Genomic DNA, 24,751 nt, shown 5'->3' with positions numbered 1-24,751 from the left:
GTGGATTTTTTATTCCTTAAATGATGTTACCTAGTGTCCACTTCTCAGTTTCTAGTACTACTTTCCAATAAAAAGAACCAGGGTTCCTTGGAGAAGCAGACTGATTTTAGGACTGGAGCTGGAAACATACAAGATGGCGTGGAGCATCTTGTAGTGCCAGAAAGGGAGAAAGTGCAACACACACACACACACACACACGCGCGCGCGCGCAGATGAGGATATTATGTCGAAGTGCCAAAGGGACACAGGAGGCTGCTTAAATAACTCCCAATGGCCAAAGCTGCAAAAATTTGAGCAAGAAAATAAGCAGTATTGGATTATAACCCCAAAGTATAAAATAGATATCCATGGGTCCATACTGATAAATAAATGATATAATAAATAAATAAAGGAGGGAGAAGAGACAAATCTCCCTTGCAGAAGAATTCCAAATAATTTATGTATCTACTCTACCCTCAAGGAGGGGGAGCATAATTCCCCACCACTGCATAAACGTTGGCCGTGCGTAGTGACTTCCCTCCAAAAAGCACATACGGAAAGGAAGGAAGCAGGCAGGAGTACCTCCACAGTGGAGAAACCTGAGGAACACTATGTCAGCCAGTGATCAAGGTCAGCCCGGACAGTGATAAGTCATGCTGAAGCACAGACCCTTAGTCCCTTGATATTGTGTGATGAAAATGTCCGTTTACCTGTGTTCTTCCTCTCAAAACCCATAAACCCAGTCTAATCAAGAGAAAAACGACAGGTAAATTCCAATGGAGAACATTTTACAAATATCTGACTAGGAATCCTCGGAACTGTCAAAGCCATCAAAAGCAAAGTCTGAGAATCTGTCACAATCAAGAGGAGCCCAAGGAGACACGACAATAAATGGAATGTGCTATCCTAGATGGCATCCTGGAACAGAAAAAGGACATTATGTAAAATGAAGGAAAACTGAGTAAACTGTGGACTTTAGTTAATAATAATGCCTCAGCGCTGGTTAATTAATTGTAACATATATACTACACTAATGTAAGATGTCAATAATAGGTGGCACTGGGTGTGATATACTTGGGATCTCTGTCTACTCAATTTTTCTATATACCTAAAACTGTTCTAAAAAACAAAATCCATTTAAAGAATGGTTGTTACTAGAATAAAAGTTTTAGAAACCAAATGACATTAAATAGATGGGCTTTGATAGGTCAACATCTGAAAGCTGCAAGCAAAGAAATATTAACAACTGAAAATTAACATCAACATAAGTGCATATCAACATTTTAAGTGCCTTCAAAATTAATCTAAAAAGATAGAACAATAGAAAGAAGTAAAATTCAGGTTAAATGAGCACAATTGTTTATATATATATATTGTCTGAGAGATGACATATTGATTTCAAATCCTGTTTGGTTTTTGTCTGACACTCTATTGAATGTATAGAACACTATAAACCCCCAAATGAGAAGCAAGTATCAAGGAAAGATGCTTCTAAACCCATTGCTATGGTGTTTTTGTTGGCATGGTGATCCATTCTTCCTCATTAAGCTAACATGGGGAAATCAAGCCGTTAGCAATTTCTTGCGTACCCATGGCAAGCTCCTTCTAGAGCTAACTATTAGAAACTGAAGTACCCAAAGAGTTCAATTACTGGAACTGCAAGGGGTGCGCACAGCCCCTAACCCATTACACTAAAAAGCAAGCCCCTGAATGCCAGCCTTCAGAGTAATCTTGTTTAGCTTAAAATAAGAGGTTTAACACTTCCCACCAGGCAGCCCGCTATGGTCAAATCAGGTTAGCCACGAAACAATCCAGGCTTTATGAAGAAAATATGTGAAGAAAATATCCTTTGTGACCTAAGAAACAAAAAATGCTTTAAACAAAAGAAGACACCTCTCTTTGAGTATCAAAACACTTTTGGTTTTTATTAAACTTCTTTCCCTGTACTTTAAGAATACACCTCAAAGGGGGAGAAATTGAAATAAAAGAGCTCAAAATTAATTGAATTCGGAAAAGGAACTCTTTTCCATCGATCTCTCCTCAAGTGGGCAACTGCATTGCAAATGCATTTCCTGCGCCAATGGATTAAACTGCAACATTCTTTTAACTCTGTGTGGCTTTAGTGCGACAAATCAGCCATTATGAGATGCGTTCCAGTCTCATTAATGAGTTAAGCATGTGAGCCCAGCATTTTGGAAACATAAAGAGACAAATTATAATGAGACTTCACTCAGTGGGGAGGCCAAGATACAGCCGTCTTCTCTCAAAGATATCATAATAGACAGCTATTTAATGAGTGTGGGAAGTTTGCCTTTGAAGATACAAAAGACACCAATAAGAAAAAGAACATTTTATATATACAAATAAAACTTAATATACATACCTTATAGGTAGGTGTTCATTAATAAGCATAATTTCAACACTTAGTGTTCATAAATGGAACTATGCTCCCACACTATAACTATACTTGTCTTCTGCTAAACATAAAGAGTATATTCCATGTCAAAATCGACAAATGATTACTTTTTCTCACAGATAAAAATGTAGCCCTTTATCTATCTGTTTCTCGTAGATTTTGCCTTTATTCTCAAAATGCCACACTGATTTATAAAATAACATATGGGTTTTTTGATTGGGAAACTGAGGCAGAGTAATCAGAGTTTTTGAAAGAGAATTTTCACTTGGGAAAACATCCATCAATTTTATAATTCTTCTTTCAATACTTGGTGATTACAACTATTCAGAAATTCCCAGACAACCCTGTGGCATGTTACTTAGGCATTATAATTATTAGTCATTCAGAGCAGAATCAGACAGGACTGGAATCCTCACACGATCAGCTGAGCAGTCTGGGTTTACTGAGCAAGCACAAGGGGTCATCACCTATCCTCCCCGTCACTCCTGCCTAAAAGAAAGCAGCACAAATGTACGACCGTGCCAAATTTTCAAGTACATCAGAGTAGTAAAGGGAGTTTTGGTTACTAGAATCTATTACAGAAAAAACAACTCAACTTGCAAATCTTTGTGGGGCGGACCATTTGATTTGTTCCCTTTAATATAGGAAGAGATGTAAGGAGCAGCAGCAGAGTGATGCCAACAGTAACCGAAGGCTAGTTATTTGAAAACACATTAAAAACAAAAACTGAGTCTAAGGATGGATGATATGGGAAAAGACAAAAAATACAATTCGAGTTTTCATGAAGAGTCATCTTTCACACCTACACATCTTATTATTCTGAAAGTGAATTTCTTTTTGAAAAGTAGAAGAGCAAATCTAGATGCCAATATTTATTATAAACAAATGGGGTAACTTTTTTAAGAGCACCAATTAATATATCTGTACCATCAAATAAACATTTCTTAAATGCATGCTTTTATTAGCTGGAATTAATCATCCAAAGAGTGATCCTCAAATTATACTTACTTTATGAATAAGAAACAAGTTGCATATTTCCTGTTATGCAGAAACAGAAATGATTGATACAGCTGCCAAGTGGCCATGAGCCAGATGTTTGGGAACAAACAAAAATACTAAAAAGTTTTTCAGTTCAGGTTCTGTTCTGATAGCCTGTCCAAGAATGTCTTCCTGCCAGAAGCAACTTGGCAAAATGCAATTTCTGGACCCTAATGGTGGTGGCTACCAATCTAAACAGATGAAATCTTTGTGTAAATCTAATCTACCTAATTTCTTTCTTCTTCTCTTCTAACATGACATTTGAAATTAAATTTTAATCATATACGAACTTTTAAAGATTATATATGGGAATTGAGGTGTTCAGAAAGTTTGCAGGCAACTTCAAAAGACGATTTCGAAATATAAAGGAACTTGAAAACTGTGTAACTCGTATAATCATTGCAGTGTTTGTCCTCTACTTGAATAAGACTCCAATACAACCCAAAAGTTTGATCCTATTTCAAATTAGTTAAAAAAAAGAATTCTATATATATTAAATATCTATTTTGAGGGCCATTAAAACTCTCCTTATTAATTTTCCTTTTTAAGCATGTCCAGTCTTTATAGTGATCATTAAACTATTATATTTCAAGTTATTTCAGACTGGGTTAAAATCTGGTATTTTTTTCATTAAGATGTGCATCTTTGATTTCTAGCATTATCAATAAAAAAAACCCCTCTAGAGTTAAATAGATTTCCCACAAAAATCCCTCATGAGTCTTCAAAACATATTTGGATAATTCTTTCAGCCTGACACAGCTCCAATTAGCACTAATCATTGCCATGCCCTAATTATTTAAAATTAAATAAATTGAACTTACACGTGCAAACATTTTATGATTCAACCCGCATCCACTTCTCTTTTCAAGTTAACTTGTAAGATTAGACAACTTGTTTTAATGGATTATTATCATTGGATTAGGTCCAAAAAGCATTCGTCTAATGGGAATTCTGTCTGCTTTAACAGTTGGGGTTTAGTGGACGGTCTCTGACTAAAGTGTCAATCATTGTTTGACTGGCTCCTGGCCCCGAGAACCCTGCTGGGAGACAAGCAAGAAGTGTTTTCCAGGTGCAGGACTGGCATTTAGGAAATCTAGACTAAGCGAAGGAGAAGTGGAAAGGGTTGGTTCAAATACCTGACTAGAAGGCTCTGGCTTCTTGCTTGCTACTTAGCATGCCCCTGTTCAAATGCACTGGTCGCCCCTGTCCCCTCATGCTGTTCCCTGTTAGGCACCTTCAATACAGCAGTGAACACCAGCAATGCCTAGACATGCAGAAAATTCATACAACCCACGCTATGGGCAAGTCAAACATTAATAAACCAAAAGATGAAAAATCTTAACACTGTGCTATAAATTTTGATCACCAGAAAATAATAAAAATTACAGGATGCGCTAGAGTCTTTATTTAGCCTCTGTAACTCAAATATTCCCTTTTAAGTCATATCAGGAAATTCCATTCTTAAACAGGTTCCATAACAACTCCTAAATGAAACACAGCAGAAATTTTACAGCGAGGATCATATTTCCTAATAAATCCATTTCTGTTCTATTCTGCACCATATCTCAAATCAACCCACATATCTTGTTCCTTCAACAATCTAAGCAAATGCAGGTCATCCAGATGATATGCCAAAGTGAGTACAAATTAAGCTCCATTATATTTTTCCATGAGAGACCAGATATTATGTGGAAAGAGAGAATTGTGTATAATTGCCTAATGAATTCGAACACCTGTTAAGTCATTTTATACCTCCCAGATGAGGTCCTGGCATCTAGTGAAGACAGCAATGCCTGGAAAAAAAACATTCTATTCTGTCATCATATTTCACTATGGAATGTGGGGGAAATCATTTATTAGGAGCAGCAACACTAATTATAAATGTTTATTAAACATTTTACAGAATATTTTTCCATATATTATCTCAAGTAATTGTTTCTAAAACCTTATGTTTATAAACTTTGTAAATTAGTATTTTCTAAAAGGGCAGGGAGAACTCACAGAGGTGAAATATGTAGCCCAGAATCCCACAGCTAATAGGCAGAAGAACTAGGACTCAAAGCCATGTCCTTTATAAGTCCAGGGTGCTAGGCACCCACACCACCCTAAACCACACAGGACCCACTTCGCAACCACCATCTCCAGGTCCAGCCAGGATGCTCACTCTCCTCTCACCCTCTCCAACCTCAGTGATATCTGACATAAAAAGACCATTCACTTCTACAGGAAAACCACATGAAGTCACAGATGGGTAAATACTAGAAAAGATGGAGAGATTAGAAATCTATATTTGTAAAACCCCAGGACTTTGGAGAGCATCTCTTCAATGTTTATTTTGCAGTGAGAAAACAGATGTCCATAGAGCTTAAACCTGCTCCCCAAGGACAGAGAACTATTTGGTTGTGGTCAAGACAAGCAATTTTTTCTTTGTGTTCATGGCATAGTACTTTATCCCTCTGATTATATGTTTAATTACTACTCTTCAGCAAGAATCTATAGTATTTCTCTAAAGCATGAATCATTAGATTCCAATATCCTTGGCCTAGTACTCAAAGCTGTCAAAACTTTGGCCCATCTTTACTATGTAAACTTCAGAATCCCCAAGGAATATCTTTGATGTTTGAAATTTCAGAATTCCCTTACCAGTATCGGTCTCCTCATTATTCTAGGTAAAAACCAAATTGCATCCAACAACCTAATGTTGCCACTATCTGAAAACGTCCTCCCTCACCTCCAGCTTAAATTCCAGTTCTTCCACCAGACTTGCCCATTTCTCCAGGTTATAGTAATCCCTGCCTTCTTAAAGCTTTCCAGTTTTATCACTTGCACCATATGTGAAAGATATATATCGTAAAAGGTCAAGTCTGAAGTTGTTAAGGCCCAAACTGACACTAAGCATAAATAATCTTAATGACTATCTCACTCTTCAGAAATGAGTCTCATTGCTCCCACACAAATACAAGGCTCCTAGATGGCAGGGACTTGTCTATTTTGTTCACTGAAGTATACTATCCACAGCAACTAGACCAGCACCCAACACAGAGCAGGCACTCAATATCAGATGGATGAATGAGGACATGAATGATTGAGCACATACCTGAATGAATGAACAAAAGAACAATGAACCAAGACAGCAGTCTACAGGAAGTTGGTGGTCAGTATTTGAGGGCAATTTTAGATACACCAGAATCTTGATATAAAGATCAAATAGTCCAATTTGATCTCTCTAGTCTGTGCACCTATATAGGACAATATAAAGAGAGGGTTCGTCATCCTGGGGTTTTTTGACGTCTACATGGCTAGGTGATACTGCATTGCTCATTTCTTTGACTTGGATATTTTATGCCAGTGTTCATAGTTTCCTTTAACAATTTGATTTTTTTCCCCTGGTGAGTACTGTATTGATTTGGGAGTTAAAACAATGGTAAAGCAGGGGCCGGACTGTGGCTGAGTGGTTGAGTTCGCGCGCTCCACTTTGGGGGCCTGGGGTTTCCCTGGTTCGGATCCTGGGCGCGGACATGGCACCACTCATCAGGCCATGCTGAGGCGGTATCCCTCATGCCATAACTAGAAGGACCCACAACTAAAATATACAACTATGTACTGGGGGGCTCTAGGGAGAAGAAGAAAAAGGAAAAAAAAAAAAAGATTGGCAACAGATGTTAGCTCAGGTGCCAATCTTTAAAAAAAACAAATAGTAAAACATTTAAAGCTCTGTAGTAATTAAGGCCTGCCCCTTACTGTAGAAAAAGTTATGAATGTATTTTAAATATACCTGAACTACAAAGTCAGGTCAAGTTCTTAATCCTTAGGGCTATTTTTAATCAATGATGAATAGGCGAAGAATACAGTGTCCTAAGGAAGCAAAGAAAGAAAGGAGAGGGAGAGACAAAGAGAGAGGAAGGAAAGAGAAAAGGAGTCAGGAAGACCAGACTTTCAATCATTAGACTCGCAAGTTCTCCTGAACAAGATGACAGTAATCAAATTATGTAAGAACTCTGGGCATCCTCAGTGCTATATGAAGAGCCTTAAAATACCCACTTCACTTCCTGAGCTCTTTAGCAGGTGATCTGAGGCATTAGGAAGATTTGTAAACAATATAGCACTAGACACATGTAAGAGGTTACAGATCTGAGGGATAGGATAGTCTTGAAACAGCAATGTCAGATCCTTCAAAAGGATGCTATTGTGGGATTTGAGAAACTTCTATGTAATTGCATATTTCCCAGTGACTGGAGACTGTGGTTGGTCCTAGGGAGGAAGCTATTTTTAATCTCATTCCTAAATATTCCTGTTAAAAATACAGTTACTTCCTAGTTTAGTGTTGGAGTGAATAACAAAACTGAACAAGTGATGAATATAACAATGGACTAATATCCTTGCAACGTTACACAATAGTATCAGTGTATTCACATTTATTACAATTCTCTAATGAACTCTTCACTTCTAAAGAAAATAATAACAGAAATAACCAAACTTGATCTTTATGGCATATATCCTAAAATCAGCCAATTTGCAGAGAACGTGACATCTTAAAACAGATAAAAATAAAACAGCTCACATTCAGTATTTACTGTTCTAGGCACTCAGAGATTTCTACATATTCATGCTTTTGATCTTCAAAAAACCCTAGATTTGAGATGTACTGAGGTACAAAGAAATAAAACCAGAATTCTCAGGTCATGTCACTATTAAAGAAAAAGGCAGGGGCCAGCCTAGTGGCATAGTGTTTGAGTTCACGTGCTCTGCTTTGGTGACCCGGGGTTCGCCAGTTCAGATCCTGGGTACAGACCTAAGACCACTCATCAAGCCACGCTGAGGCGGCATCCCACATAGAAGAACTAGAAAGACGTATAACTAGGATATATAACTATGTACTGGGGGACTTTGGGGAGAGAAAGAAACAGGCACTATATTTTCTCATACAACCAGCTGCCTAATTAAGAAAGGGAAGACAGTATTAAAAATCATTGCAAAAGAATCTGAAAAAAGTTTGAAAAGGGCCAAATATAAACTTGCACTCAAAGAGAACAATTAAACAATATTTACTAGAATGTATTTAAAGAACATTCAGGATTTGAGTTTTTGGCTGGATGAGTTTGAAAAAAAGGCACCAAATTCACAATGATCTTTGCAGATTTAGTTCTCTGGGATTTTCAAAATTCTGAACCAATAATTCTAATGCTGTTGATTGCCCTAAGTGCTCCTCATTCAGGCAGAATGAAATGGCTCATTTTCAAAGAGACAGGATGACAGCTATAACACAGTAAATATAACATTGTCAAACCACCAATGCATTGATCACAAGATAGTAAAAAAAAAAAAAAAAAAGCCAAAGCCAATGACTTTATATCTACTCAACAGGTAAACACAATAAGAAACATACCACCATCCCCTACCACCACCAACAACAACTCTGGCCAAGAAAAAAAATGTTATTAAACTGGTATTTACTTCTCAAATTTTTTCCAGTGACAGCTCTCCTTCATGATAAAAGTGTTTGTTCTTTGTATCAAGAGTAATAAACAAATATCTTCAAATATTTCTAAGTAATTTGCAAAAAAATCATGAAGATAAAGAAAATGAAAAATTCAAGTACCCTTACATTACAAACTAAATTTCAACTGAAGATATATTTTTACAGCTGCTGTGAACTTCTAGAGCTGGTTATTCTTGGAAACCACCTTCTGCTTACTTGGGCTTCCTTTAGGGGGGAATTGTTACCAAAGTTTACTTTGTATGATTATTTTGAATGAAATTGGTATCCAGAGAATGGTCATAGTGCTAAATTGGGACTTGAATTTACTCTCAAAATTCTAGGGTAAAGGAGATCCTACTAACACAAAGAAATACCTGCTCAGTGAGCTCACTATACTCTGATAAAGCACAGAGCAGGAAAACAGAGTAAAATCTTCTGATTTCAGGGTCACTCCAGCAAATTACACCATCCCAGGTTTCCTCAACTGTAAAAGAGGAAGATTGATATCCTCTTGACAGAAGAATTAAAGATCCAGATAAAAATAAAAATGAATGTGAAAGCCTTCTGTAAAGTGCGTGCAATTTGTATGAAATTGAGTGATTCATACTACTATAAATATATTGTCCTACACTTAATCTCTTTGGAGAGTCTCTAGAAGTTAACACATGAGTGTATCAAGTAAGTTACCAGATGGAGTCAGCAACCACAGCCTGTTGGCCAAATCTGGTGCCCGCCCGTTTTTTAGATAAAATTTTACTAGAACAAAACTACACCTATTTGTTTGCAGTAGGCCAACAGGGCTGAATAGTTGTCATGGCACCCACATGGCCTGCAAAGCAGAAAACATTTACTCTCTGGCTCTTTACACTGAATGTTTGCTGACCTCTGAAATACAGGATAAAGTATGGTGAGTTCTCATCCAGATCGCTGTTTGACACTCAATAATATTATTTCTTTTAGTTTTTCCTTTTTTCTAAATTTCCCTATAGAGAATGGCAAATTCATTTTAGTATTTAAGGAAAACATGCTATTTTTCTGGCATAAAGAAAAGGATCAAAGTCAATTTCTAATTATATGCCTAAAATGATAGCGCAGCTAATGTAAAATGACATAATGAAACAATTATGTAGACTAGAATAGGAAATTAAAATTTGAAAGTGTGACTGACGTCTGAGAGAATCCATTTCAGAAAATCAAGCGTTAACTGTATTTAAGTTTAAAAGATAATGAAAAAGATAACTTCAAACCACCATGATAAAAGGGAGATATGGAGATATTTTAATACAAATTGTTTCTTCTGAAAGATGAAACAAAACATACAGCCCACTTCAGTTTGCAGTAAATACCTGGTCCTCAAAAAACAATATTTTAAGTACTTTGGGATCTAATCTTTTGTTCCTGGGAATAAATGAAGAACTTAATATCCGCAAAATAAACCCATCTTTCCAACCAGATTATTTTAAAGAAAGTTATGGTTTTACCAAAAAAAATAGCAATATAATTATTTTTAAAACTTATGATCTACAATTGTATGATAAAATTTGGTTCTTGAAGCATCCCCAGAAACTCCCACATTAGGAAGGTAACCCCTGGAGAGGTTAAAATGACTTGTCCACAATTACACAACTAGGTAGCAGCAGACACTGTGTGAGAACCCAGGCCTCCTGATTAGAACTGCAGAGTTTATGTCATTATGCCACATGGTCATACTTTTCACAGCGTGTTCCCTTTCTCTCTGAAATCACAACTTCTCTCAGTGTCTAACATTTTTCAGAGGCTCTTGTGCAATTAACCCAGAAAAAGGCTACCAGCTGGACGCAAAGGTATAGGTTCAAACAACCTTTATATAAATCTGATGTAAACCAGCAAACGTCTCAATCGCATATTACATTTTTGCAGAATCATTCTCCATAATTAACTTTATGATATTGCTTTTTAAAAATTGTTCAGAAGTGAATTTGCCTTTAGGAAATAAGCTGGGGCATATTTTAGGATGGTCATTTCCTGAAAGGGATGAAGAAATATTCCAAATTCAGTGCCTTCTTTAAATATGTTTATGATGTCTAAAAATATGTCTCCTTTTCTCAAAAAGGTAACAGAACAACAGTTGGGTTTATCCTAGATTTTATAAGCACCTTTAGACATTGATAAAACTCCTGGTGAAAGCTAAAAACAAGTCAATTCTATGTATTTAAATGCAACCTAATTACTTCGGCATGTGTAAGACAACACTGAGAAGCAAATACATGGGAAAGAATAAGATGTACCAGATTCCTATTTACACTGTAAACCACGGTTACTCATTCAAGAACCAAGGGCTGCATGTGCCCAACACACAGCCAAGAAAGCAATCAAATACTGATGTCAGATTCCTACTCCAGAAAAATCACATTTATGTAGGGGCCTACAATTTATCATAGTTGTGAAAAAAACAAAATAAGGATCCAAGCCTTCTGACCTAAATATAACCCCAAAGAAGATACCCTGATTACCCAGCTCCACTACCAATTTGTTCAACAGTAACAGGCGCGGCGAGCAGAGGAAAGACTCCAGTGAAAACATGCAGGGGGCGCAGCAAGCCTTTAGCCAGGTTTACTGACCCATAAGGTGTGAGGTCAAAATTTTCCTCTACAGATCTTGTTAAACTTGAAAAGTGGGGGAAAAAACAAAAAAAGAAAAACCTACATCCTTGAAAAATGGTAACTACAGGTCCAAAGTCCCTTATCCTTAATTTCAAACTATGGAATTAAGATTACAGTGATAGTCCCATAAACTTGGTCCACACACTCAAAATCAATAAACTGTACATTTTAAATGAGTCAATTTTATACGTGAATTATATCTTATTAAAACTGTTAAAAAATAACAAAAAAGCCTGACCTCAACTGACATGAGACTATTTATAGTCTTTATTTATTCCATTTACCGTAAATATTCATATTTCCCTTTAGAAATAGTAAAAGTTTCTTCCTACGAAATGCTGCCGTGTTAGGACTGTTAAATAATACAGAGTTTATGCACCCTATACTTTGAATGACTTTTTAAAAATCAGAATCACATCTGGCTCCAAGGTTTTTGGGTATTAAATCAAGAAACCTATAGCCCTTGTAGCCAATTTTTGTCTAAATAGAAGAAAGCTCAGATTCCAAAAACAGTCTTTACAATCCACATCAAACAAGACTTGACATCCTATGCGGTGCAGGACCCACTAATACACACAGGCACTCCCTGGCATCACAACACTGCTAGTTAGTCTAAGCCTTTCATCTTTTAATGAAATTTGCAGGAGAAGGAATTTTTGTCTGAATTATAAAGCAACTTCTGTTGCATAGACTCATCCTATTCCTTATGAAGCCATTAGGAATGCACTGCCTGTGGAGGACACATAAATAAGTGAATATAGTTGATTAGCAATGATGCAGCAATATTAAATTCAGAGCTGAACCAAATGCTTGAATGTGAACTGACTCCAGATTAATTCTTTTTTGCAAGCTTTTGAGAAACACCATGCATTTCAGAGGAGGGAGAGGAAGCTGATAGCAGCTTAAGAAACAAATCTAAGCCCAACCTCAAAGGATATATGTACAATGCCTGTCTTTTACATTTGTCCAGTGTAGGGCAAGGTCATGGTAGACATGATATCCCCCTCCAGGCCAATGTGATGTTGATAGTCAAGCTCGAAATACCAAGATCTCAATGCCTGTTCTCCTGTTGGGAAAGGGGGATGCAAAAGAAAAAGCGCACCCAGTCCTTGGTCTCAAGGAGGTTTCCAAACCAACTACACACACACACACCCCTACTATTCATCTAATACCTTAAATAAATAATCAGACCATGTTTTACTTCAAGGCACTCAACTGAGAGACAAGGATCTGCCCCAGATTTAGAACTAGCACTGCTTTGAAATCCTTTCTCTTGCGTGCTGATCGATTCAGGGGAGTTCACTAACCTCTTGTAAAATGGGGTACAAATAATGACCCCACAGAGCTACTGTGACAGTTCAGTTAGAAAACAAATATAAATTCCATTAGATAGGAGTTTCGTCTGTTTTCTTCACTACTTTATCTTCAACATCTAGAACTGTGCCTCGTACCTAGAAGACACTCAGTACATATTCATTAAAAAATGAAAAAATATGGGGGCCAGCCCCACGGCCGAGTGGTTAAGTTCGTGCGCTCTGCTTTGGCAGCCCAGGGTTTCACTGGTTCCCATCCTGGGCGCGGACATGGCACCGCTCGTCAGGCCACGTTGAGGCGGCGTCCCACATGCCACAACTAGAAGGACCCACAGCTAAAAATATACAACTATCTACTGGGGGGATTTGGGGAGAAAAAGGAAAAAAAGAAAAAAGAAAAAAGAAGAAAGGAGCTAGCAAATTTCTTGTCACGTGACAGACACTGAGGGGGAAAAAAATGGAAGTTGACTCTGAACCCAAATGAAGTGCACAAGCACGAAATGGTTTCGAAGTAAAAAATAAACTTTAAAAAATTAAAAACAAAATAAAACAAAAAAAATCCTGGATGAGCTAAGCTTTTCAGATGCCACAATTTTTCTGTCACTCTCTCAAACTCTTCTCTAACCAGGCTAAATTAATTTGCTGGACACTTGTGCCTCTCCAGCACTTTATATCAAATTCTATTAGCACTTAGTCCAGAGTGACAGAATTATTGTACACATGTCTTTTACTTCCTAGGGGCTAGGATATTACCCATCTTTGTATTTTTAGCCCCCATAAAACTAGCTATTGCATGTGGAAGGACAGATTATCTGTAGTTAACGCTATTGTAGGTAAATAGCATTGGCCCCAAAGCCAAGTAATATGAGAGGATGGTTGTGTCCTTCACAATACTATTTGGATCTTTCCTTTTAGCTAAAGTTGTACAAAAACTCAATAATAGGAAGACCACGAGCTTTGGAGTCAGATGTTTGGAATGAGATCCCTTCTCCACTATGTACTATCTGTGAATCCTCGGGTGAATTATTCCACATCTATAAACCTCAGTTTCCTTATCTGTAAATAAGGTTAATGATACCCACTCTCATAGAATGGAACAAAAAACTACACAGAAGACACTTTGCTGGCACAGAGTAAGTCTTGATAAATGGTGGCTGTTATCATTATTACCGCGAGCTCTGTGTGTATGCAAATGAAGGCTAATGAATTCAAATAGGTTACTTCTCTTCCTCTTTGAACAACATGGAAGTCGGCACGGCCATGGAGAAGATTATACTGCAGAGTGCAGGAGAATCAAAGACTACAAATTATCCTGTCCAAGGACCACAAACTTTAGGCTGCCGCTCTGACAACGTAAATTCAGCCCTTTGCTCGCTCAGCCGGCCCATTTTTCAATTGGCACCTCTACATTTTCTCCTTTCTTGCTATTTTACCTCAGAAATATGTTCATTTGGGGAATCATTGTCACTTTTGACCTGAGGGATGTTACCCATTCAAATATTCACCCAACGGTGAGAAATTAAAGTCATATTGTGTGGTCAAATGAAACCTTAAACATCTTTAACACACTAATGGCGGCATTTTTAAAAATCCCACCACATTCCTAGAGTTACAAGTAACAGGGTGAATGACTACACACCCAGCTGATGTGTCTACCGCTAATGTCTAAAAATCTCCTTGCTCCCCAGTTTGTGCAGTGGTGCCTTGGAGAGCTGGAGGAGGGTGGCGAAGGAAGCTACCCCAGCATCGATTAATTCACCACTTCTAGACCAATAGCAGGCTCAGCATCAGCAGAGAAGATCCCTCCATTGAGGGAAAATCTATTTCAAGGAAATTAATCAAATTAGGAAGAAAAACACACTGTGATTTTAGTCTCTTTGTGTTAAGCTTCTGGCAGCTACAAAAGCCAATATTCCATTTGGATGTGGCCTTAAATCCAGCTGGAGCCCTAGGATGACAATATGCAAATATTAAACCTCTAACTGAAGATAGTTTGGGCGGGGCAAGCACAGGAAAAGGAGGGGCCTGGAAGGAGGGAAACAAAAACCACTCACTCAATTTCAAGAGGTACCCTGGAATTAGTAACATAGCAAACAAGAACCTCGGGTGAAGTAAGAAGGGCAGAATCTTAACGATGAATTTGAGGGTTGGGTATGTGGCGGTCCATTCCTAGTCTCTGGTCTTAACTGGCAAACAGAAAATTATTTCCATAGTAACAAGTTCTTATAAATCAAAGGCAGAGAAGCAGTGGGTGCAGTGATGAAAGCATCAGACCTGGAGGAGGAAGCCTGGCATACTGTGGTGGCTCTACTCTCCGCTCTCCCTGTGCCTAACTTCTTGGGCCTCAAATTCGGTCAACAGAGAGGGGGTAGCATGTAAATAGATAGATCGTTTCTAATATCCGTCACCAGCCACAAAATCTTGTGTTTCTATAAAAACTTTATACTGTTTAATATTGTATGGAGGTATCAGATTCTGAACGTACATCAACGGGTCCCAAACCTAGCTAGTCATCAAAATCCTAGGGAGAGCTTTTAAAAAGTAGTTTCTCTCCTGCAACCTCTCCAACAGCTCCCTCTCCACACCTCAGAAACAAACAAAAAGTAAGCCGACCACAAGATTCTTATTAGTAGCTTCCAGATTTGTGCTACAACCTCTGTTTCTTCCCCATGAGAAGCTGACGATCATCCCAGTTTGGAATATTCAAAGGAAACCCAGGATGATCCTAAATCTTTAAACAGTCGCCATGCCCCACCCACTCCCTGCATCGAGTCAATTAAATCAGATTTTTAAATACTGGATTTTCTGAAATCAAAACCAATTTTACCTGTAGACTTGTCTCAGCAGGCCAAGGTTGCTAGGATTTAGGTTTCTGTACAAATAATTTGGCCTGAATGGGATTAAGGGATCCAAAATATTTGAGAAAATTGGTGGCAACCAGAAAATAGCATTACTTTTAACAAAACTTTTTGTCTTCTATTCTCTCTCTAGGAGGTGGGGAAATAAAAAAACTAAACCTTTGAACAACGACGTAAACCAGCCTCGATGTTTCCCTGAAGAGGTTTGTGATAACAGAGATTCTGGAATCAGCTGCAACAGTATTGCCTACCAGGTCGGGGGAAAATTGGAGGGGAAAGAGATTAACATTCACCTTTGGGTGGCACAGCGCTTCCTCTTTCTCCAAAGAATGAGACTCGAATGCCGCAAGCTGTTGCAGCTACTGGACTAATCTTCTTTACTATAAACCTTGCTAAAAGGAAATATATAGGAAACAGGGTGGTGGGCAGAGAACAGGAAAACCAGCTCCCCTCCACTTTCAGATATATAAGCAACAGCACCATCCTGAGCCCAAAGGGGAAACAATCAGGCTATAAAACTACGAGATGATGGCTAGATATCAGCAATGGAGAAAAATCAAGGAATGACTTACATACACTTTTTTCCAATCAATTAAACCAAAGGTAAATTATCAAATCGTGTTGTTCAGAAGAATAATCCTTGAAAAAGATTTTTTCTCAATATTCTTTAAATTGTCAGCCTTGGTGAACAGGACAGCAAACATTTCCTGTTGATTAACATCTCACCCCCACATGCCCTTGAAAAGCCTCGCAGTGCTAACTGAGTGTTCTGTAAAATGACAGACAAACGGCTCGGGCTATTGAAACGCTGTGGTAACGCAGGAGAATGATGACGACCACGACGATATCTACTGGAGGAAAGGAATTTGGCTGAAGAGTGTACATTTACTATATTCAGACCTAACAACAACCCTGCAAGGCAAATATTATATTCCTACTTTACAGACCATGTAACTGATGTTCACAATGTTTAGTAATTTATCCAAGGTCACGGCAATTTAGCCACCCCTGGTGGTCTAGGCGGTTAAGATTCAGAGCTCTCACCGCGGCCATCCGGGTTCATTTCCCGGTCAGGGAACCACACCACCCGTCTGTCGGTTGTCATACTGTGGCAGCTGCATGTTGCTGTGATGCTGAAAGCTATGCCATCGGATTTCAAATACCAACAGAGTTACCCATGGTGGACAGCGTTCAGCGGAGCTTCCAGACTAAACAGACTAGGAAGAAGGACCTGGCCATCTACTTCCAAAAAAATTGACCATGACAATCCTATGAATAGCAACAGCATTATCTGATACAGCACTGGAAGATGAGAGGATGGTGCAAAAGACATGGCACTGCTGTACACAGCTTCTCTAGGAGTCGAGACCCACTGAGGGCACAAACATGGCTATTTAAAGCTAAACGTGCAGGCTCCACGCCTATGGCCCTTCCACGATAGCCTTGCTTGCAACTGTGCATGAGAAGATTAGCCAAACACCAAACGGTTACTCAAAGTAAACAGCAGTTGTTTTCACAGTATTAGAGATACTTAACTTTTTATCACTTTCCATCATGAGACCTTAAGAAAAAAGAAACTACGCTCAATGGAACATTATGTAAACTGGCAAATTTTTGCGTGAATCTTCAAATCGGGAGAAGGAAAAATTCTATGTAATTTAGAGTTTTCTATTTCATAAAAGTTATGGAAATACAATCAACTCATTCACGTATAACCTTGGTATAATCTGACTATGTTATATAAGCACGCATTCATGCAGTTCATTCTGATGGAACACACCACACACACATGCTCACACATAAACCCTTTCATAGGGGGCGGGGACTCAGTGTTTATACCTTAAAAACTAAGATAATGCCCTCAAAAGGCTGGGTTGGTACTGCAAACAGTTATAACAACTCAAAATTCACAAAACCAAAATATTAACTTTTTTTTCCTTTGTTTTTGGGTTTTAAATACACAAAATTTAATTATTTTTAAATACAATTGATATTGTATATGATCAAGGACTCTATTAAATGTACTTGGCATGTAGTTTTAATGGAAATTCGAGATATATTTTCCATCCCTTTGCCTATTAAAAACTAACAGTTATTTATCTGTTTTTAGATGTCCTTCATTTTTCTCGTGCTGTCCCTATTTTCCTTGAATCTTAGATTAATTACAAGCAAAATGATAACCACATACCAAAACGCAGGTACTGCAGATGCCCCTGTCATATTAAAGAGAAGTATTATGATCTCTGCATTTTATTTGATTTCCTAAAATTAAATAAATAAACATGTGGAGAAAGAAAGTGTCCTCTGGAACGGAAATACTGACTTCACTAATCAAGGCCATAATTACTGAGGAAACATGTATTAAATTCTGAATTCATGCTATTTCACTTGATGCAAGAGTTATAATCAGACCAACAGAGCATGCAGGAGCCATCTGGGGGCTGCAGAGTTGTAGACAAGCCCAGGGAGAAGGGCACACCGACCTTCCTGGCACCAAATCCTTGCAGATTTTGGCCTTAGAAGATTGAGTTCTTCCCTTTTGATTTCTTATTATCCTTTTTGAAGAAAGGAATACTGTGATCAATAGGTATGAAACTGGATGGAAAACTACAAAACTTATCACACTATGCAACCTTACCATGGAATCACATTTCACAAATATTTGAGCTATCAATGAATTTGATTGAATTTTCACTTTTATCTATGCCATCTCCCACCCTGTTCATGCCTTTTAGGGAATCTCTGATGCACTCCAGGAATCTGGCTTTCCTAGCTTAAATTTCATTTGAGAAATCAACACTAAATTAGCATTTCCATTGTTCCAGGCACTTAGGAATCTGACTTCTAGGCAATGACAATGGATTTCGAATTTGTGCAAACCATATCACTGTCTGTGAAACTGACACTACCAAGTTGAATATGAGTAACCTGATCGTCATGAGATCCCTGTCAGTCAATCTGAATCCTCTGAGGAAGCAGGTTATCAAAAATCGAGCAGAGTGACGTAATACACATGCCAGACGGTGTTATGAGAACAGCATAGATGATTTCAATGAGACTCATTATTTATTCATCACAAGGTCCAATTTGCGTGTCATTTTCACTGATGGTATACTGAGTTAACTGGTTGAAATTCAGTGCTGATAGAGTATTTTATTCTGTACCATAAAAAGGACCCTTTTTAAAAATTTTTCTGTCTTCCTGTATGAAGGAGGCCAAAACAAAGGGGATTTTGTCCTTGCGGCCATTCACAGTAATATTTGAACACTGTTCCGCAATGCTGGAAGAACGGACACAGGAGAAAGCCCTGAAGGGCTCCCTGTTTTTCTCATTAGGAGTGTATAAAAATATGCCAGATATTACTGAGTAAAAAGTAAAATAATACGGGTCTTCAGAAAATAACCTTTTTTTTAAATGCTAAAGAATGATATAAACACTAATAGGAGACACATTCCCTGAATGAGATGCAACCTCCACTCCTGAGTCTGATTCTTAGACTCATCACCAAAGGGATCCTCCCTGAGGTTAGGGGAAGGACAGAGAAGAAAGTTCCCCCAAGTGGCAAGATGGAGCTCGTGTGCACGTTCCCAGGCTTCTCCCTTGGACAAGTCAAAGCTCAAGCACATTTAAAAACCATGCATGGTCTCCCAACATTGTTGGGGCCACAACATATCTTAAAAGGCCCCTACATCATTGCACACACTAGCTGTCTCAGTCTACCTTTCTGGACTCATCTTCCTCTGTAAATTCATGCACGCTATGTACCTGCCAAAAAGATCTCCAGTACCTTCCTATGAGTTTCTCTCTGTGCAGTGCACATGCTCTACCCTCCACTTCTCCTTGCCTCTCCGATTATAAATGCCTATATGCAAACTCTCCTTTGGGGCCCTGCTCAAATCTCTCTGCTCCAGAAGGCGCTTCCTGATCCCCTCAGCTGAAAGTACCCTCCCCTTCTTTCAACTGCCCTAGGACTCCCAGGGCCTCCATTCCAGCCCTCCCCACTTTCCAGCTTGAATTTCACTTCTGTATTTAACCCCCACTATTTTCAACTTCCTACTACTCTAAAATGTCCTTAAGGGTAGAATTTCGTCGATTCATCTTTAAATTTCCACTTCACCTAATACAGTGCCTTGCACAAAGATGAATTTTTTTTAAATGATAATTTGTGAATAGACCGCTGTTCCAAGTATTAACACTTCAATGCAAGCATTACAGAAGCTTGCGAGGCTACCCAAATTCAAATTACTCAACTTGAACCTAAATTGCAGCTAGAATACAGAATCAGCTTAAATCAACTGAGCAAAGAAGCCAACCTACAGGAATAAAATACCTTATTAATCTTTGACTTTTTGAATTGTAAAATATTTTTGAACCTCGCCTTTATTTGTGGTATTATCTGGTTAGCAGTGTTGGCAGCTGTTCAAAGTTTTAAAGTACTACAGGTCATGAATATTAAATGCTACAACAAGTTTACTGGGAGGAAATCCAAATTCATTTGTAAGTGCATGACAGCCCTCCAGTTTCAATAATGCTAGGAAATACTGCGATCAGAATGGGAGTACCTTGCTGTATCTGGATTCCCACAAAGTCAAGTGTAAGGCAAATGAAGGGAAAGAAAATCATAAGAAGGTGGGAACACTACTTGAAATAGGATGGCACAGACGTTGAGTGAAAAAAATCAGAAACAGCGAATATATCATATTTCATTCAGTGCAATCAACATGAGGGTCACATCTTGAGTAAAACCACAATCTAGTCTAGAAAGAAAAGGCACAAAGCCGTAAATGATAACAGATTCTGCCAATGCCATCCCCAGCAGCTAATCAAATGAAAAAGCACATGTGCCTTCAATGTGCAAATACCTGCAGGCTATGCGACTGGCTTTTCATGCCGTTCTATACATGGGGCATCACACAAAATAGTAAGAGGTACAGAAGCATCACGTTTAACATCTTCAGCGTTCAAAGAGTAGCAAACCAAAAACCTTAAACAGAACATAAACTGCCACCCTTGGAAACCATTCTGAAGATAAACCTTGTAAATGGTTTGGAAATACAGGGTTGTTTGTTAATTTGGGTCTGATCACTCTACAACCTGATGTAGAACCAAGCTTACGCGATACCCAAGACGAAGGTAACCTGCACTTACCATAGGCAACCTCCATCACTCAAATCCCGCTTAGCGGGAAAAAAGTTATTTCTCAACTGAGATGACTCGTTTTTCAAAAGCGGCAACGCCTCCCATTTCATGCTCTAATAATATAGTCTCTTTATCTTGTTTACATGAAATAGAGCTACAAAATTTTATTTTAAGAAAAGGAGGCTGTCCAGACACGGCACATCTTGGAAGCCACTATAGCAAAACAACGGCAGTCATCTTTAGAAAAATTCTCAAAAGATCAAACTAAAAGGGCTTCATTTTTCCAAATTATCTTGGGCTATTATTAGAATTGCTACATCGACTTTCAGATTTTTAAAAAATTTTTTTTTTATTTTCCACCTGTAACTGAATAAGTGATTATGAGGCTAAGAAAGAGAAAAAAAGATGTTTCCACATTAAAACACTTAACAGATGTTAAATAAGCACAGAAAATGGCCACTAGGCAAGCAATGACTGATGTTGGGTAAGTAAGAAAAATGTTGCTTTTACTGATTTTATTACCCATGTACCTCCTGGGGTCATGGGAGACTTGTAAAAAATTTTGTGGGCAGATAAAAGTCTAGCATTTATTTGCAAGGCTAGTTTAAGCGTATTTCAAGGGGGTTTTTTCCGCCCCTTATTTTTGGACCACATAAAACTAAGTAAGTGAAAGTCATCTAAGGAAGCTAAAACAATCATTCAGTGAGAGGTCAAGAATACTTATTTTCAATGCTTTTCTGACATGCCTTTCTTCCAATCCCACCTTCCAGGCCCCACTAACCAGGAATGAAATCCTCATTGTATAAAGGGCAGAGTATAAGATTTCACCTTAACATTTCAAACATATACTTTCATAAGGTAAATTCTTAAACAAGTGTGAATTCAATATTTTCCTATACCTACTGTGTGCCAGATGGTACACTAGATGCCAAGGATAATGTAGGAATCACATTAAACAGAATCCTGAAGCTAGAACTAGGAATATTTTTAAATTTTTTCTATAATAGTTAACTAACAATACTTTTGTTCATACACATTTCTGAAGGTTTTATATTTAGCGTTTTCTTACAAATCTTCCTAATGATTGACAACCAATTATTTCATGCCATATTCAACCATATTATTTCATAAGTCATATTACTCTCTCAAAAAGCATTTATTAAATAAGTTAAATGTTAATGTCTTTAGCATATACAGACTAGTACCCGGCAGATATAAACACTATAAGTGTTTATTAAATATTAAATAAAATTTCTGCAATATGCCAGGTACTTACTATTCTTCCCACATTTCATCAAAGTAAAACTTTCATATTTCCTTTACAGAACCGTAAAAGCCTTATACATAATATGGACATGTGCACCATTTGCATGAGTCTCAAAAGTCAAAAAATGGCAGCCAAGAATTCTGGCCAGATTCAGCCATCCCAAGAATTTTGTCTGGCCCAAACAAGGTTTGTTTTTAAATTAGTAACCAATATTAAATAACAGAAGATGTCATAGAAAAATCCAGATGTCTATCTTCTGAGAAAAATATTAAACTCTACCAAACTGAAACCTCTATTTTCCTATTGCAATAAGGTGGACAGGAGCACTGGTTGCAGAGCATAACCCCTAGTTGACCACAATCCCTCTACCTGGCCCTGGGACACTTTGGAGTCTGGGGGCCAGGATCTGACAAGAGGTACAGAACTGAAACCACCAACACTGTGAAGAAAGAAGCTGAGTGTGACTGCTACGAGAAAAACATTACTGACAAAAGTATAAAAACAGAGAGCCTTGCCCCTCTGGTCCTAATAATCTCCAGCTTTAAAAGGACCACCATTTTTAGGTTTTGAGTATTTCGCTGGTTCTCTAATTTGCATAATAAAGTTAAACATTTGTGCACTTGAGTTTTCTGTTTATATATAAGTTATGTTTTACTAGGGCAGAGAAGTTTATTTCATCTGGCAAACCATGATAACTATGACGCAGAGTTAATTGGTAAGATATTTAAGATGATTATTCTCTTAAGGTTGAAAAGGACTTTCTGAAGTCTTTTAATGCACTTCCTTCAGAATCTGTTCTAACTCACCCCAGGCATAGAAATCTATATATTTTAAAGACAGAATATGGAATTTTCTATAACTTCCATATGTAATCTATGCCAGTGTTTACCAGCCCCATAGTCATGAGATTCTAAGTGAAACTTTGTGCTTCAATATGCATGCCCCAGCTTTAGTCTTTTCCTAATTCATATGCTTTCAAACCACTCTATGTTTAAAGATGACTACAAGTTTATCTTTTGGCCTGCTCTTTCTTAAGCTAAAGAATTACAATTTCCATTGATACTTCCTCTTTCCCTTCAACTAATATGCATTAGGGGCCTTCCAAATAGTGGGAAACCAGTTCACAATGAAGAGCCCACAATTTCATATAATCTTCACAACATCTCGAGGAGAGAACATTAACTGTCTCCATTTGCAGATGAAGACACAGGTCACTGAACTAGCCCAAGGGTACTCAGCCAGTGTGGGTTAAGATTCTATTCCATAGTATTTTCTCTTCTACTGTGCAGTCACCTGACTTTACCTATTTATTCATCCTCCTAACATTACAGTGTGATGAAAGATCACTAGTCACAAATATGTGTTCAGGTCTTAGTGAGTCTACCATTTTCTGGGTGACCTTCATGTCTCTGGTTCTCTACACCTCAGCTGGAAATCAGGGACTGGCATAGACAGTCTCCATAGTTCCTTACAAATCTATAATGCAGTGTCCTCATTAAGCTCATTGGCCCAAAACCTGAGAATGAAAGAAAGAGCTCAACTGAGACAGAACTATCAGATGAAAGCTTTTGCTGCCCCAACTAGTCCCGTTGCCCGCGAGCAGTAGTTGCCAGATAGTCCAGGCAAGTTTCCATTTGGAAACTTCTCAGGACACTGAACCTTTCATATAGGATTGGGCACCTCACCCTCTCTACTCCTAGGAGTTCCTTTGCTGGTGGCAGTTCTCATGTTCTTAAGCAGCAGTTACATGAGCAATGTTGCCAGGTAAAATACAGGATGCCCATTAAATTTTCATTTCAGATAGACAAAGAATAATTTTCTATTATAAGTACATCCCAAATATCATATGAGACATATGAATGGTAAGGAGCTGTATCAGCAACTTTGTCCTTGAAAATATGCTTAGAGAACTGAAAATTCCTCAGAAGAAAACATCAAAAGATCTCTAAAAGCAAGTCCTGAATTGACATATCAAAATAATTCCCTAATTCAGGAGATGATAAAATGGCAGTTCTGTAGAGGAAATCACAATGTTTCACAGGCCATCAGTGCAAGGTCCTGAAGCAGCACAGAGCTACATCCTCAAACGGGTCTCACCCTCCATGGGACAAGAACCGCAATTTACATTTATGCTATGTGGATTTCAGTAAAACCAGAAAGCTTGCTATTGTTGACGACGTGGTTTTAAAAGGAAAGATTATTCTCCCTAAATCTCCTTGAAGGAATAATTAAAATTGATTTGAAATTAACAGCTTGACTTTCAAACCTTATGTTGTTTTCAAGAGTCAAACTCTAACCAAAGTTTCCTTTTAAAGTTTCAGCATTTAATTGAAATCACAAAAGAACTTCATTAAGCACCTGATACTTGAGTTCTAACTAAAAAGGTTCTGCTTCCCCGCGAGCAGAAGCATAGCAGCAATTATTCCACGTACTAAGTGAAAAAAATAGCCATTTAAAAAAACATAAATGTTTCTATTTCCATCAATTTTGTCTGTTTTTCAATTTCTTCCCAATTTGATTTTAAGTAAAATTAAGAATCGAAAGGGAAAAAAGTAATCAAAACTAGAAAACTTGGCAGTATTCTCAGAGTAAATATTCAAAACTATAATTCCTCCCTTAA

The 24,751-nt window shown here is 37.9% G+C and overlaps 1 protein-coding gene across 5 annotated transcripts in view; it reads right to left on the bottom strand.

Moving 5' to 3' along the window:
* The window catches only part of TMTC2 (transmembrane O-mannosyltransferase targeting cadherins 2), a 390,871-nt gene that overhangs the window by 209,596 nt on the left and 156,524 nt on the right, over positions 1-24,751 (bottom strand). The window lies entirely within an intron of this gene.

The sequence above is a fragment of the Equus przewalskii genome, chromosome 29, assembly GCF_037783145.1.
Source record: "Equus przewalskii isolate Varuska chromosome 29, EquPr2, whole genome shotgun sequence".
Lineage (NCBI taxonomy): Eukaryota > Metazoa > Chordata > Mammalia > Perissodactyla > Equidae > Equus > Equus przewalskii.
The sequence above is the reverse complement of the archived record's forward strand: the minus strand, read 5'-3'. Positions and strand labels throughout refer to the sequence as shown.